A 9726-nucleotide genomic window follows, 5' to 3' on the forward strand; every position below is an offset into this window, starting at 1 on the left:
ATGTTTTTGTTTTCCTCTCTCAAATTCTCTTTTTCAAAGCTCCAGAAGAGGCATGTTTTACAATACAAGGAATGCAAAAGTATATGGTGTTTCTGGCATTTTGGAAATCAGCGGCAGCTGACAACCATAGTGGTTGATGGGGTGGAAGGCACAGCACAGGTAGGCAGGGACAGAAGAGGATATTCTCTCTCTCTCTCTCTCTCTCTCTCTCTCACACACACACACACACACACACACACACACACACACACAGTATATCAACTTTACTTCTGAGTATGTTTAGCTGGTTTACTTGTGAGTAAGGAGGGAGTGGCCAAGAACAGAAGTGGTGCAAGAGGAAAACACTGAAATGAAGGTTGGGGAGGCAAAATGCAGGTAACCCCTCTTTTCCATACCTTTCTCCTTAGCTGGGGCTCTGTTAAGGCCTGTGGGGTGGGGCCAAGGAGTCAACATAACCCCCTTTCCTTTTTTTTTTCCTCACGACCATCATTCAGCTGGCCTCAGTGGCTTTCTTTTTTGTTGTTGTTAAATAATTAAGTTGCCTAATGAGAGAACAATGCATCCACCTGAAATGGTATTAGAATTGTGCTGCATCAGTTAGGGAAATTTTTTTGAAAGATGAAAATAGAGAAGGGTGCAATCTCCAACTAGATAAATCGTATAAAGAAGTGTGGAATACAGTTATTAATGATAAATTAACATGTGAAATTATTCTAAGAAAAGTAATGTTAATTAAGATGAGTTTGGGGATACGTATTTGGAGAGAATGTATCAATTTTGTATTAACAAAGGGGAAGAGTTGTACGTATACTTTTGCAAGAGTTAATGTATTTTTGAGAGGGGAATAGGGCTCCATAAAAGGAGATAGGTGATCCCCACTGATCCTGGTGAAAGGGAGCACAATATAGATTGGTTGTTGTTTGATTTTTTAATATTTACTAATAATCATTTTTTAATTTTAAAAAAATCACAGGGTTGTCACCTCAAATAACACCCCCACAACTTCATTTGGGTGTGAACTAACCATCTGCACAGACTACACAACAGGATAAATAGAAGTCCATTGAATTGTACAAACAACAAAACAAAATAAAACAAAACAAGCCAGAAGCCACTAGTGCTGTTCCAGAAAGGAGTCAGACAGCTCTTAAAGGGGCAGGATGGATCAATCTAAGTTGAAACATGTGTGGACATCATAAATTGATTTGCACCAAACCATACCAACAGTGATCAGTACACTTGTCTGCCCAGTCCCTTTGCAATTGCTGTTTACACAAACATTCAGTTCTGTTGTTTTTTTTGCTCTAATAGAGATAATGTTTTTTACCTTGCTAAATGTGTTAATGAGCTTACTGCCAGGGTGTTTATGTTATCACCAGCATGCTAACAGTTGCTGTAATGGTTTGGAAACATTTAGGCTTTTACATAATTGTCACATATAGCATACTGCATGTTTCTTCTCGCTTCATCCACCTACAGCCTCATCCTAACCAAGGACATACTTAAAAGTCCTGTTGGTGCTAACAAGTCTTGCTTTCGAGTGAGGATATGCTTAAGGCAATCGCCTGAGGACACAACAAATCACTGCACGACAAATCAGCTAGTAATGGGATGATCTATTTAGCCACCGGATCACGGAGCAAGCATGACTTTGCATGCATAAATGTCTCTGTATGTCCAGAACCAATGGAGAAGAGAATTGTAATACTTAACTGAATTATACTCTATAGTAGTAATTTTCCAGTTTTATGTGTATGGTTTCTGTTCAGCAAGTCACCTGATGTTAGTGCTCCTGGAGTGGAAGGATCAGCTGACAGAGTCACTGCCCGGTGGACACACAAACATGTCCACATTCTACTGAGAGGCTCCTTCCATGTCCCCCATATGTATGAAAAAGATGAAAGAATGATATTTGTCTGTTCTCACCCCTTTTTCTGCCACGGCCACAAACAGTATGAAAGAAATATAAGCCAAATCAGGATTGTGCAAGTCGCACAACAAACCTTATAAGGTGATGTGTGAAGAATTGTTTCCCATCTGTGCCCCCTTCAAATGTGCTAGGGTGCCCCAGGGGGCCATATGGCCCACATTGAGAATGGATATATATCTTGAAGGCACATAACAGCAAGGACTACCCAATCCCAGCTGTCCTAGAGGCAATTCGAAATAACCTGAAACTTGCAAAGCACCTCACGTAGTGTCACCTAATTAAGGTGGCAACCCTTTATGCCAAGGATGGGGAACCCTTGTGATATTTTGAGGGTTGCATTCTGTGGTTTGGGGCATATATCAGTGGTGTTTAAAACAAAAGGGAGAGAAATTGCCATGTGCTATCCTTTTTTTCACAGCTTGGAAAAGTTACTTTTTTGATATTCAAGTATCCCTTAGTTAGCATAACTAGTAGCCATGCTGGCTTGAAGTTCTGCGATAAATTATTTGGAAAGCTTTTTTCTGAGTTTTGCTTTCCTCTGTTTTCTGGTAGCCCTTTTTGCTAGCATTTATTTCTTTATGTTATATGTATTTATAAACCGCTTAGGTTGGATGAAACTGGAGTGAAGGCTGTATGCTACCCATCCTTGCTTTGTACTCTTGCTCGGGACTGCAAATAAGTCCCATTTGATTTCAGTGGAGCTTTCTGCTGAACAGAAGACATGCATGGGGCTGCTCATACCTCCTCCTTCCAAGAACGGGACTTGAGCACAGACCTTATGACTTCAACATCATGCTACCCTTTCTTTCCTTTCCCTTCCTTTCCTGTTTTTCTGAGCTTCAGCATGTTGCCTTTTTGAACACCTCACAGAATGGTTGTTGTGGGTTTTTCGGGCTCTTTGGCCATGTTCTGAAGGTTGTTCTTCCTGACGTTTCTCCAGTCTCTGTGGCCGGCATCTTCAGAGGACTGGAGTAGGAACAGAGCATGAACTGAGTTCCTGTTCCTGTCCTCTGAAGATGCCGGCCACAGAGACTGGAGAAACATCAGGAAGAACAACCTTCAAAACACGGCCAAGGAGCCCAAAAAACCCACAACAACCATCAGATCTCAGCCATGAAAGCCTTCGAGAATTCTTCACAGAATCCTCCCCCTTAAGCAAGGCTGGTACAGCACCTTTTAAAAAAAAAAAACCGCTTACCACTACCCCTTTTCTCAAAATAATTTTCACAACTTCTGTTATTTACCTTAATATCCTGGCTGATCAAGAGTTCTTTGAAGATGAATGTTTGCTTCTTGTTTTGCAATTTTGGGGTTTGTCCTAGTAAAGTCATTTGGAGGAAGAATAACTTTCCACAACTGTCCGTGGGAGATTAGCTAACTGAAGGGAAAGAATTACAGGCAGTTTTCGGGGAGATTAGGAAAATAAAATCCCCCTATGAAGAGGGTAGATTGATACAAATGGTAGTTCCTGGTGGCAGCACCACAAAGTGGGGACAAGAATACAAGTTGCTGAGTAAGAATGCAGAATGAGGCCTGTTAAAAGAGCACTAAGGAATACTTCTAAAGATCTGAAATAAACAATAATCATTTGCTGTCAAGTCAAATCTGATTTATGGTGATGGTTTTCAGGGTTTTCCGCATTCACAGTACTCAGAAGGGGGGTCTACCATTCCTTTCTTTTGGGCGCCATTGGACTCTGCAGCTTGCCCAAGGCCACACAGGCTGGCTCTTCACCCTGAACTCCCAACCGCTGGCTCTGCGGCCAGATGCCTAAACCACTGAGGTATCCAGCCAGCTATAAAGATTAGAAAACCACCTCCTAAATCACTTTGGACTGCTAAACATCACAGCCAGAATAGTTCATGCCGAACTACTTACACAATGCCAATTTTAAGAGACCCCCATCTTCCAAAGGATATTATTTTGACGCACATAAATATTTTTCAGGGAACAATCATAATCTAACACCCCTCCCCCCCAAATGATAGCTTACTTATTTTGTGAGTACATCCAGCACTGGTACAGACAGGGCATAAGCTTCCCATTAAATCTTGTTGAAAACTATGATATCAGATAGAGTGGTCATAATTGACCAGATAGGCGGGATATAAATAGAATCAATCCATCAATCCATCAATCCATCAATCAATCCTTTCCGCTTTCTTTTCCCCTTTAAATGCACTTGAGGGAAGGTTTAGTAGCAATATTATCAGTCACTAGGATTAGCACTTAAGTGGGAAGTTGCAACCAAGTTTTTAAAGAGGGTTCAGAAGTTGTGTTCAGGGAAATCTTGTTAGTGTCGATCTTGATTGAAGTCAATGCCGATATTTTCTTCAATCATATTCTGTGTGGGTTGAAAAGAATTAGCTTTTCAGGAAGAGTTCTGTGAACCATGTTTTTTAAGAATGGCTCTTGATTTGTTCAGCATGGTTCATGGTAGGTCCAGCATGTGATCAATTACAACATTATGTGGAAGACAAAATAGTACGGTCAAAGTCCAAGATATCACAGGCAGCCTCTCAACACGGACAAGGGCACCAGGACCCCCACACAGGGTATCAAGTCCAAAGACACTCACTGCTCACCTGGCCATGACCAAGTGGAGGTGGGGGCACCAGGCTGGGAGCCCAGTCACAGGACTGGGAGCACAGAGCTAGAACAAAAATGCTGAGAGGCAAGAGACTAGCAGAAGCAAGCAGGGACAGGAACAGGAACAATGGAGTTCAGACACAGAGATGCGGGAGGCTAGGGCCTGAGCCTGCAAACACCAAACCATTCTTGAGTCAGGCTGGCCCCAATCCTGCAGCTGCCAGGGCAGTACGAGCCAGATTCTGACAGGCACCTTCTCATTCCATGTACAGAACCCAACAAAACTAGAAGCAGAGTAGAGCACTAGTGGCGGAGCATTCTTTACCTCACATGGGGGCAGCATCCTAAGCCATATCTTAGTTCATGTAGGACAAGCTTGCTAGAACCTCCAACAAAGGAGAACAGCTAGTGTTTTGCACTGTGGTCCCTTTCATATCACCCAGTATTTGTCACGGAAGGCAACTGCCTCATACTGCCTAGGGTGAATTGATTAAATCTGCTGTACATGGATACCACCACTTTGTATTCCGGGTGCTCACCTAGGAATATTGATTGATTGATTGATTGATTGATTGATTGATTGATTGATTGATTGATTGATTTTATTTTATTTTATATTATTTTATTTTATTTTATTTTATTTATATGCCGCCCACAGGTACAGGTACAGATCTGTTTTGTGTTGATGTTTACAGTGCATACAGGCCATCAATTAATGCAGTATGTACCATAAAAAATTTAAATGATAGTAATAAAAAATTACCTCTTATCCTATGGAGCGGAAAAATCTAAATTGTGTCTTTTAGACAGAATAGAAAGAGAAGAAATAAGGGACATCTAGAAGGATATTGGGGCATCCAAAACATTACTTCTGCTTCTTCTATGTTTTACTTCATACTAAAAGTAAAAGATGGCTCTGTTTTATAAACCTCATGTAGATGAATAAAATAATTAGAACAACTTGTACAGGCAAAACAATGTTTTTTCCTAGAATGTGACGGGGGAGATCTGAGTAAGTGACAATACCTATCCCACAGCAAAGCTATCATTTAAAAACTAAATTTACATTGTAATTAGCTTCTCAGAGATGCCAAAGCAAAAAGCAAAAAAAAAAAAAAAAATCCACAAAAAACCATCTTCAGTATAGTTGTCCATTAATAATCTCACTGCTGTTGGAAAGCCTGTTCCACCCACATATGCTACTTAATTAAACTCAGTGTTCCTCATTCTTATAAGACAGTTATAAAGAACAGGTGGTACCTAATTCGAAGATAATGGATGTATAGGTCTCTGTATAATTTCATATAATTTCATCATCTTCAGTGAAAATATCTAACACTTTGCCTGAACCTGTGACAAACCCAGACCTACTGGGATATGCCACAGTTTACACTAAGCTGCCACCAACCATTCCCTATAAGAAGTCACACAGACCAGGGATGGATTTTCAACAAATAAAAGAATAAGGTTTATTTAAAACAACACACAGGGAAAATAAAATGATCAGGTGAATAAGATATAGTAACGTGGCTTAGTCTCATTCATACATGCACACAGTTTGGTTCACACAGAACACTTAACTTGAAGCACAGACCCTGAACCTATCAGTTCTGGCTAACCATACAGACACCTGAACCTATCAGGTTGGTACTGACTGACACACAGTAGTACCCTGTCTGACACACAGACTCCCACACCAGCTTCTTCTTCCCAGCTGCTGCTTCGTCTCCTCCTCTCCACACACGCTTCACATATATATACAGTACAGCCCCTCCTCCTGATGTCCCGCCTTCCACTCCCCATAGGATGGAACTTTCCCTCCAAACCCATGACAGACAGGTAACATCAGTGCTGTATGTAACACCTCCCCTCTTTATAAGTTGTTTTGTAGGGGGAAAGCTAAGGTGCTTTTTCCCAAAAAACAACCTGGATAAAACACACAACAACAGTTATACATACAATATCATACTTACTTATACTTACATTCTAAGTTAACCATATCAATTAGGCCTTTTAACATTTACCATATACATTACATCAATTTACCTTTATTCATTCAAACCAAGTTCAAAAAACAGGTACATTTAACTTTTTGTCATCATTATATATACATAGTCCATGTTTCTTTCGCCGTCTTCATTCTTCAGGTCTTCTTGACAAGGCGTCAGCAACACAGTTCACTGACCCTCTGACCACCTTCACTTCAAAGTCATAGTCTTGCAGGTTTAAAGCCCACCTCATAAGTTTGCTATTGTGGGTTTTCATTGTCTTTAACCATTGCAGTGGTGAATGGTCAGTGCACAGAACAAAATGTCTTCCCCAGATGTAAGGCTTGGCCTTCTGGATCGCGTAGACTATTGCCAGACACTCCTTCTCCACAGTTGCCAAATGTCTCTCACCTTTCTGGAGTTTCCTACTCAGGTAGGACACTGGATGCTGGTCACCATTCTCATCCTCCTGGCAAAGAACTGCTCCTACCCCACTGTTAGACGCATCGGTGTAGATGATGAACTCCCGGTCGAAGTCTGGAGCACGCAGCACTGGATACTGGACGAGCGCCTCCTTCAACCTCTGGAACGCCGCCTCACAGTCGCTGGTCCACGGGATGCGGTCATCAGCCTTCTTCCTCGTCAGATCGGTCAGCGGAGCCGCAATCTCGCTAAACCTCGGGATGAACTTTCTGTAGTAGCCCACCAACCCAAGAAATGATTTGACTTTTTTCTTGGTGTTGGGTCTGGGCCAATCACGAACAGCTTCTATTTTGGCCTCCAGGGGTTTTATCACTCCTCCCCCTACCATGTGACCCAAGTATTTTATTTCTGGGCTACCCAGCTGCAGTTTATTCTCTTTGCAGAGCCTAGGCCAAAGCACTTCCTCCCCTGGGTCAAAGTGCCTCTCCTTGGCTTTCTGGTCATCCCAAGCTTTCTTTCTGACCTTTTGAGCTTGCAGGGTCTCTGCTGCTAGCTCTAGGTTTCTCTTTAGGTCATTCCTTAAAGAGTCTATACATGTCACAACATCTTGTGGGTCATCCTGGGTGATCTGCTCCCAATTTTGTTTGATCAAATCAAGGGGCCCTTTCACCCTTCTCCCAAATAAAAGTTCAAACGGACTGAACCCGGTACTGGCTTGTGGCACTGATCGATAAGCAAACAAAAGGGGTTGTAGCTTCTGGTCCCAATTGTTTGGATTCTCTGCCAAGTAAGCCCTAATCATGCGCATTAGAGTCCCATTGAACTTCTCCGTTAACCCATTACTTTCAGGGTGATAGGCAGTGGTTTCCTTGTGTTTAATTCCACAGATTTGCCATAACCGTTTCATGAGCTTCGATGTAAACGATGCGCCCAAATCTGTGATTATTTCTGAGGCAAATCCCATCCTGGATATATACCCCACCAAGGCATCTGCCACTGTTTTAGTTTCAATGTTAGTCAAGGGTATGGCTTCAGGGTACCTCGTGGCATGGTCCACAACGGTGAGAATGAACCTGTTCCCCCTCTTTGTGGCCTTGGGCAAAGGTCCCACAATATCCACCCCTATGCATTTGAACGGAGTGTCAATCACAGGCAAAGGGCACAACTTTGCTTTGGTCCTGTCGCGGCTATTCCCCTGCCTTTGACACACATCACATTGTTTACAGAACTCCCTGATCTGCTTCCCTATGTCAGGCCAGTAAAAATTCTGTGTGATTCTCTCCTGTGTTTTGTTCACCCCTAAGTGTGCAGCAAACATGTCAGAGTGTCCCCTTTGTAAGATCATGGGGCAGTACTTTTCAGGCACCACTAGCTGACTTCTGATCCCATCTCCCCCTTTTGAGATATTCCTCAGGGTCTCTCTATACAAAATCCCCTTTTTCTCTAGAAATCTCACTGGGGTTTCAGGTGTTAGCTGGGCGTCAGTCACCTGTTCAAAACACTTTTGGAGAGTGGCGTCTGCCTTTTGCTCTTGTCCAAATCTGCTGTCTGTGGTTAAGGTTTCCACCACAGCTTCGGAACTCCCCCCACCTGCTTCCGTCTCGGGCTCATCATTACCCCCCTGAACTGTCCCCGTGGTGGCTTGTGAACGTGTAATCACTAGCACCCGTTTCACATGTTCAGCCAGGTCATTTCCCACGAGCACGGCTGCTGGCAGAGTCGATGAAATCGCTAGCCGCCAAACTCCCCTCCAGCCTTGAAAGTTCACAGGTACCTCCGCTACTGGCAGTGAGATCACCTGCCCCTCAATCCCTGCCACCTTCATGCTCTCATTTGGGATTATATACTCCCTAGGAATAATATCTGGATGGCACAGGGTCACCTGAGAACAAGTGTCCCGCAGGCCCCGATACTGATGGTCAAGTATTCCTACGTCCACCCCTGCTGTTTCAAACAACTGAGAATCTGTTCTCACCAGTAGGCAGCGCCTGACCTCTACAAGAGGACCATTTTCCTCAGCCTGATCAGCAGATGCAGCTGTTCCAGATTGAGTAGCCATGGCAACAGGCTCCCTCAGTGACAATGAGCCTTGCTCTTTCTGGACACAGAACACAGCTTTTGGCTTGGTTCCACTCGAATCCTGAGGCACAATTCCTTTTAGCTGCTTTAATTTCTCACACTCTGAGATTAGATGGCCCTTTCCCTGACAGAAATAACATTTTCTGCTATATTTTGAGTCTTTCTCATCTTGTTTTGGTTTTCCCTCCAAAATCTGAGGTCTTGGTTTCATGTCTGAGGGCTTCCCTTCACCATGGGCCCCTCCCCCTTGCTGGCTTTTCCCTGGTCCCTGAGAGTACTTGCTGTAGGTTTCTTTGGGTTTACCTACAGATTTCCCCTCACCCCAGGGCTTTCTTATTTGGGAAATAAAATCTGCGATCTTGGCTGCTTCTGCCACAGATTTCGGTTTCCTTTCCCTCACCTGGAATTTCAGTTCCCCATGCAGGACTGAATAGAACTGTTCCAGCGCTATCAAGTCTTTGAGCTGCTGAAAGGTCTCTGTCCCCTCCTGAGATAGCCATTTCTCTAGCAGCCTCACCAATTGGGCCCCCACTTGGGTAAAAGTCTGCTCTGGTTTCTTGGTGATTGACCTGAATCTTTGCCTCAGCTGTTCCGCATTTATCCCATGTCTTGCAAACACCAGTTTTTTAAACTCTGCAAAATCTCTCATCAGTTCCTCTGGCATCTCTGAATAAACTTCAGCAAGGCTGCCACTGATTAAAGATCGCATGATGGTCA

The 9726-nt window shown here is 43.2% G+C and overlaps 1 long non-coding RNA gene across 1 annotated transcript; it reads left to right on the top strand.

Annotated features, from left to right (window-relative positions):
• Positions 1 to 291: 291 nt before the first annotated feature.
• LOC144584144 (uncharacterized) lies at positions 292 to 5394 on the top strand. Its single transcript, XR_013538223.1, has 2 exons — positions 292 to 375; positions 974 to 5394. It is a non-coding gene; the product is annotated as an uncharacterized LOC144584144 (long non-coding RNA).
• The last annotated feature ends 4332 nt before the right edge of the window (positions 5395 to 9726 follow it).

This window comes from Pogona vitticeps, chromosome 1 (assembly GCF_051106095.1).
Source record: "Pogona vitticeps strain Pit_001003342236 chromosome 1, PviZW2.1, whole genome shotgun sequence".
Taxonomy (NCBI): Eukaryota; Metazoa; Chordata; class Lepidosauria; order Squamata; family Agamidae; genus Pogona; species Pogona vitticeps.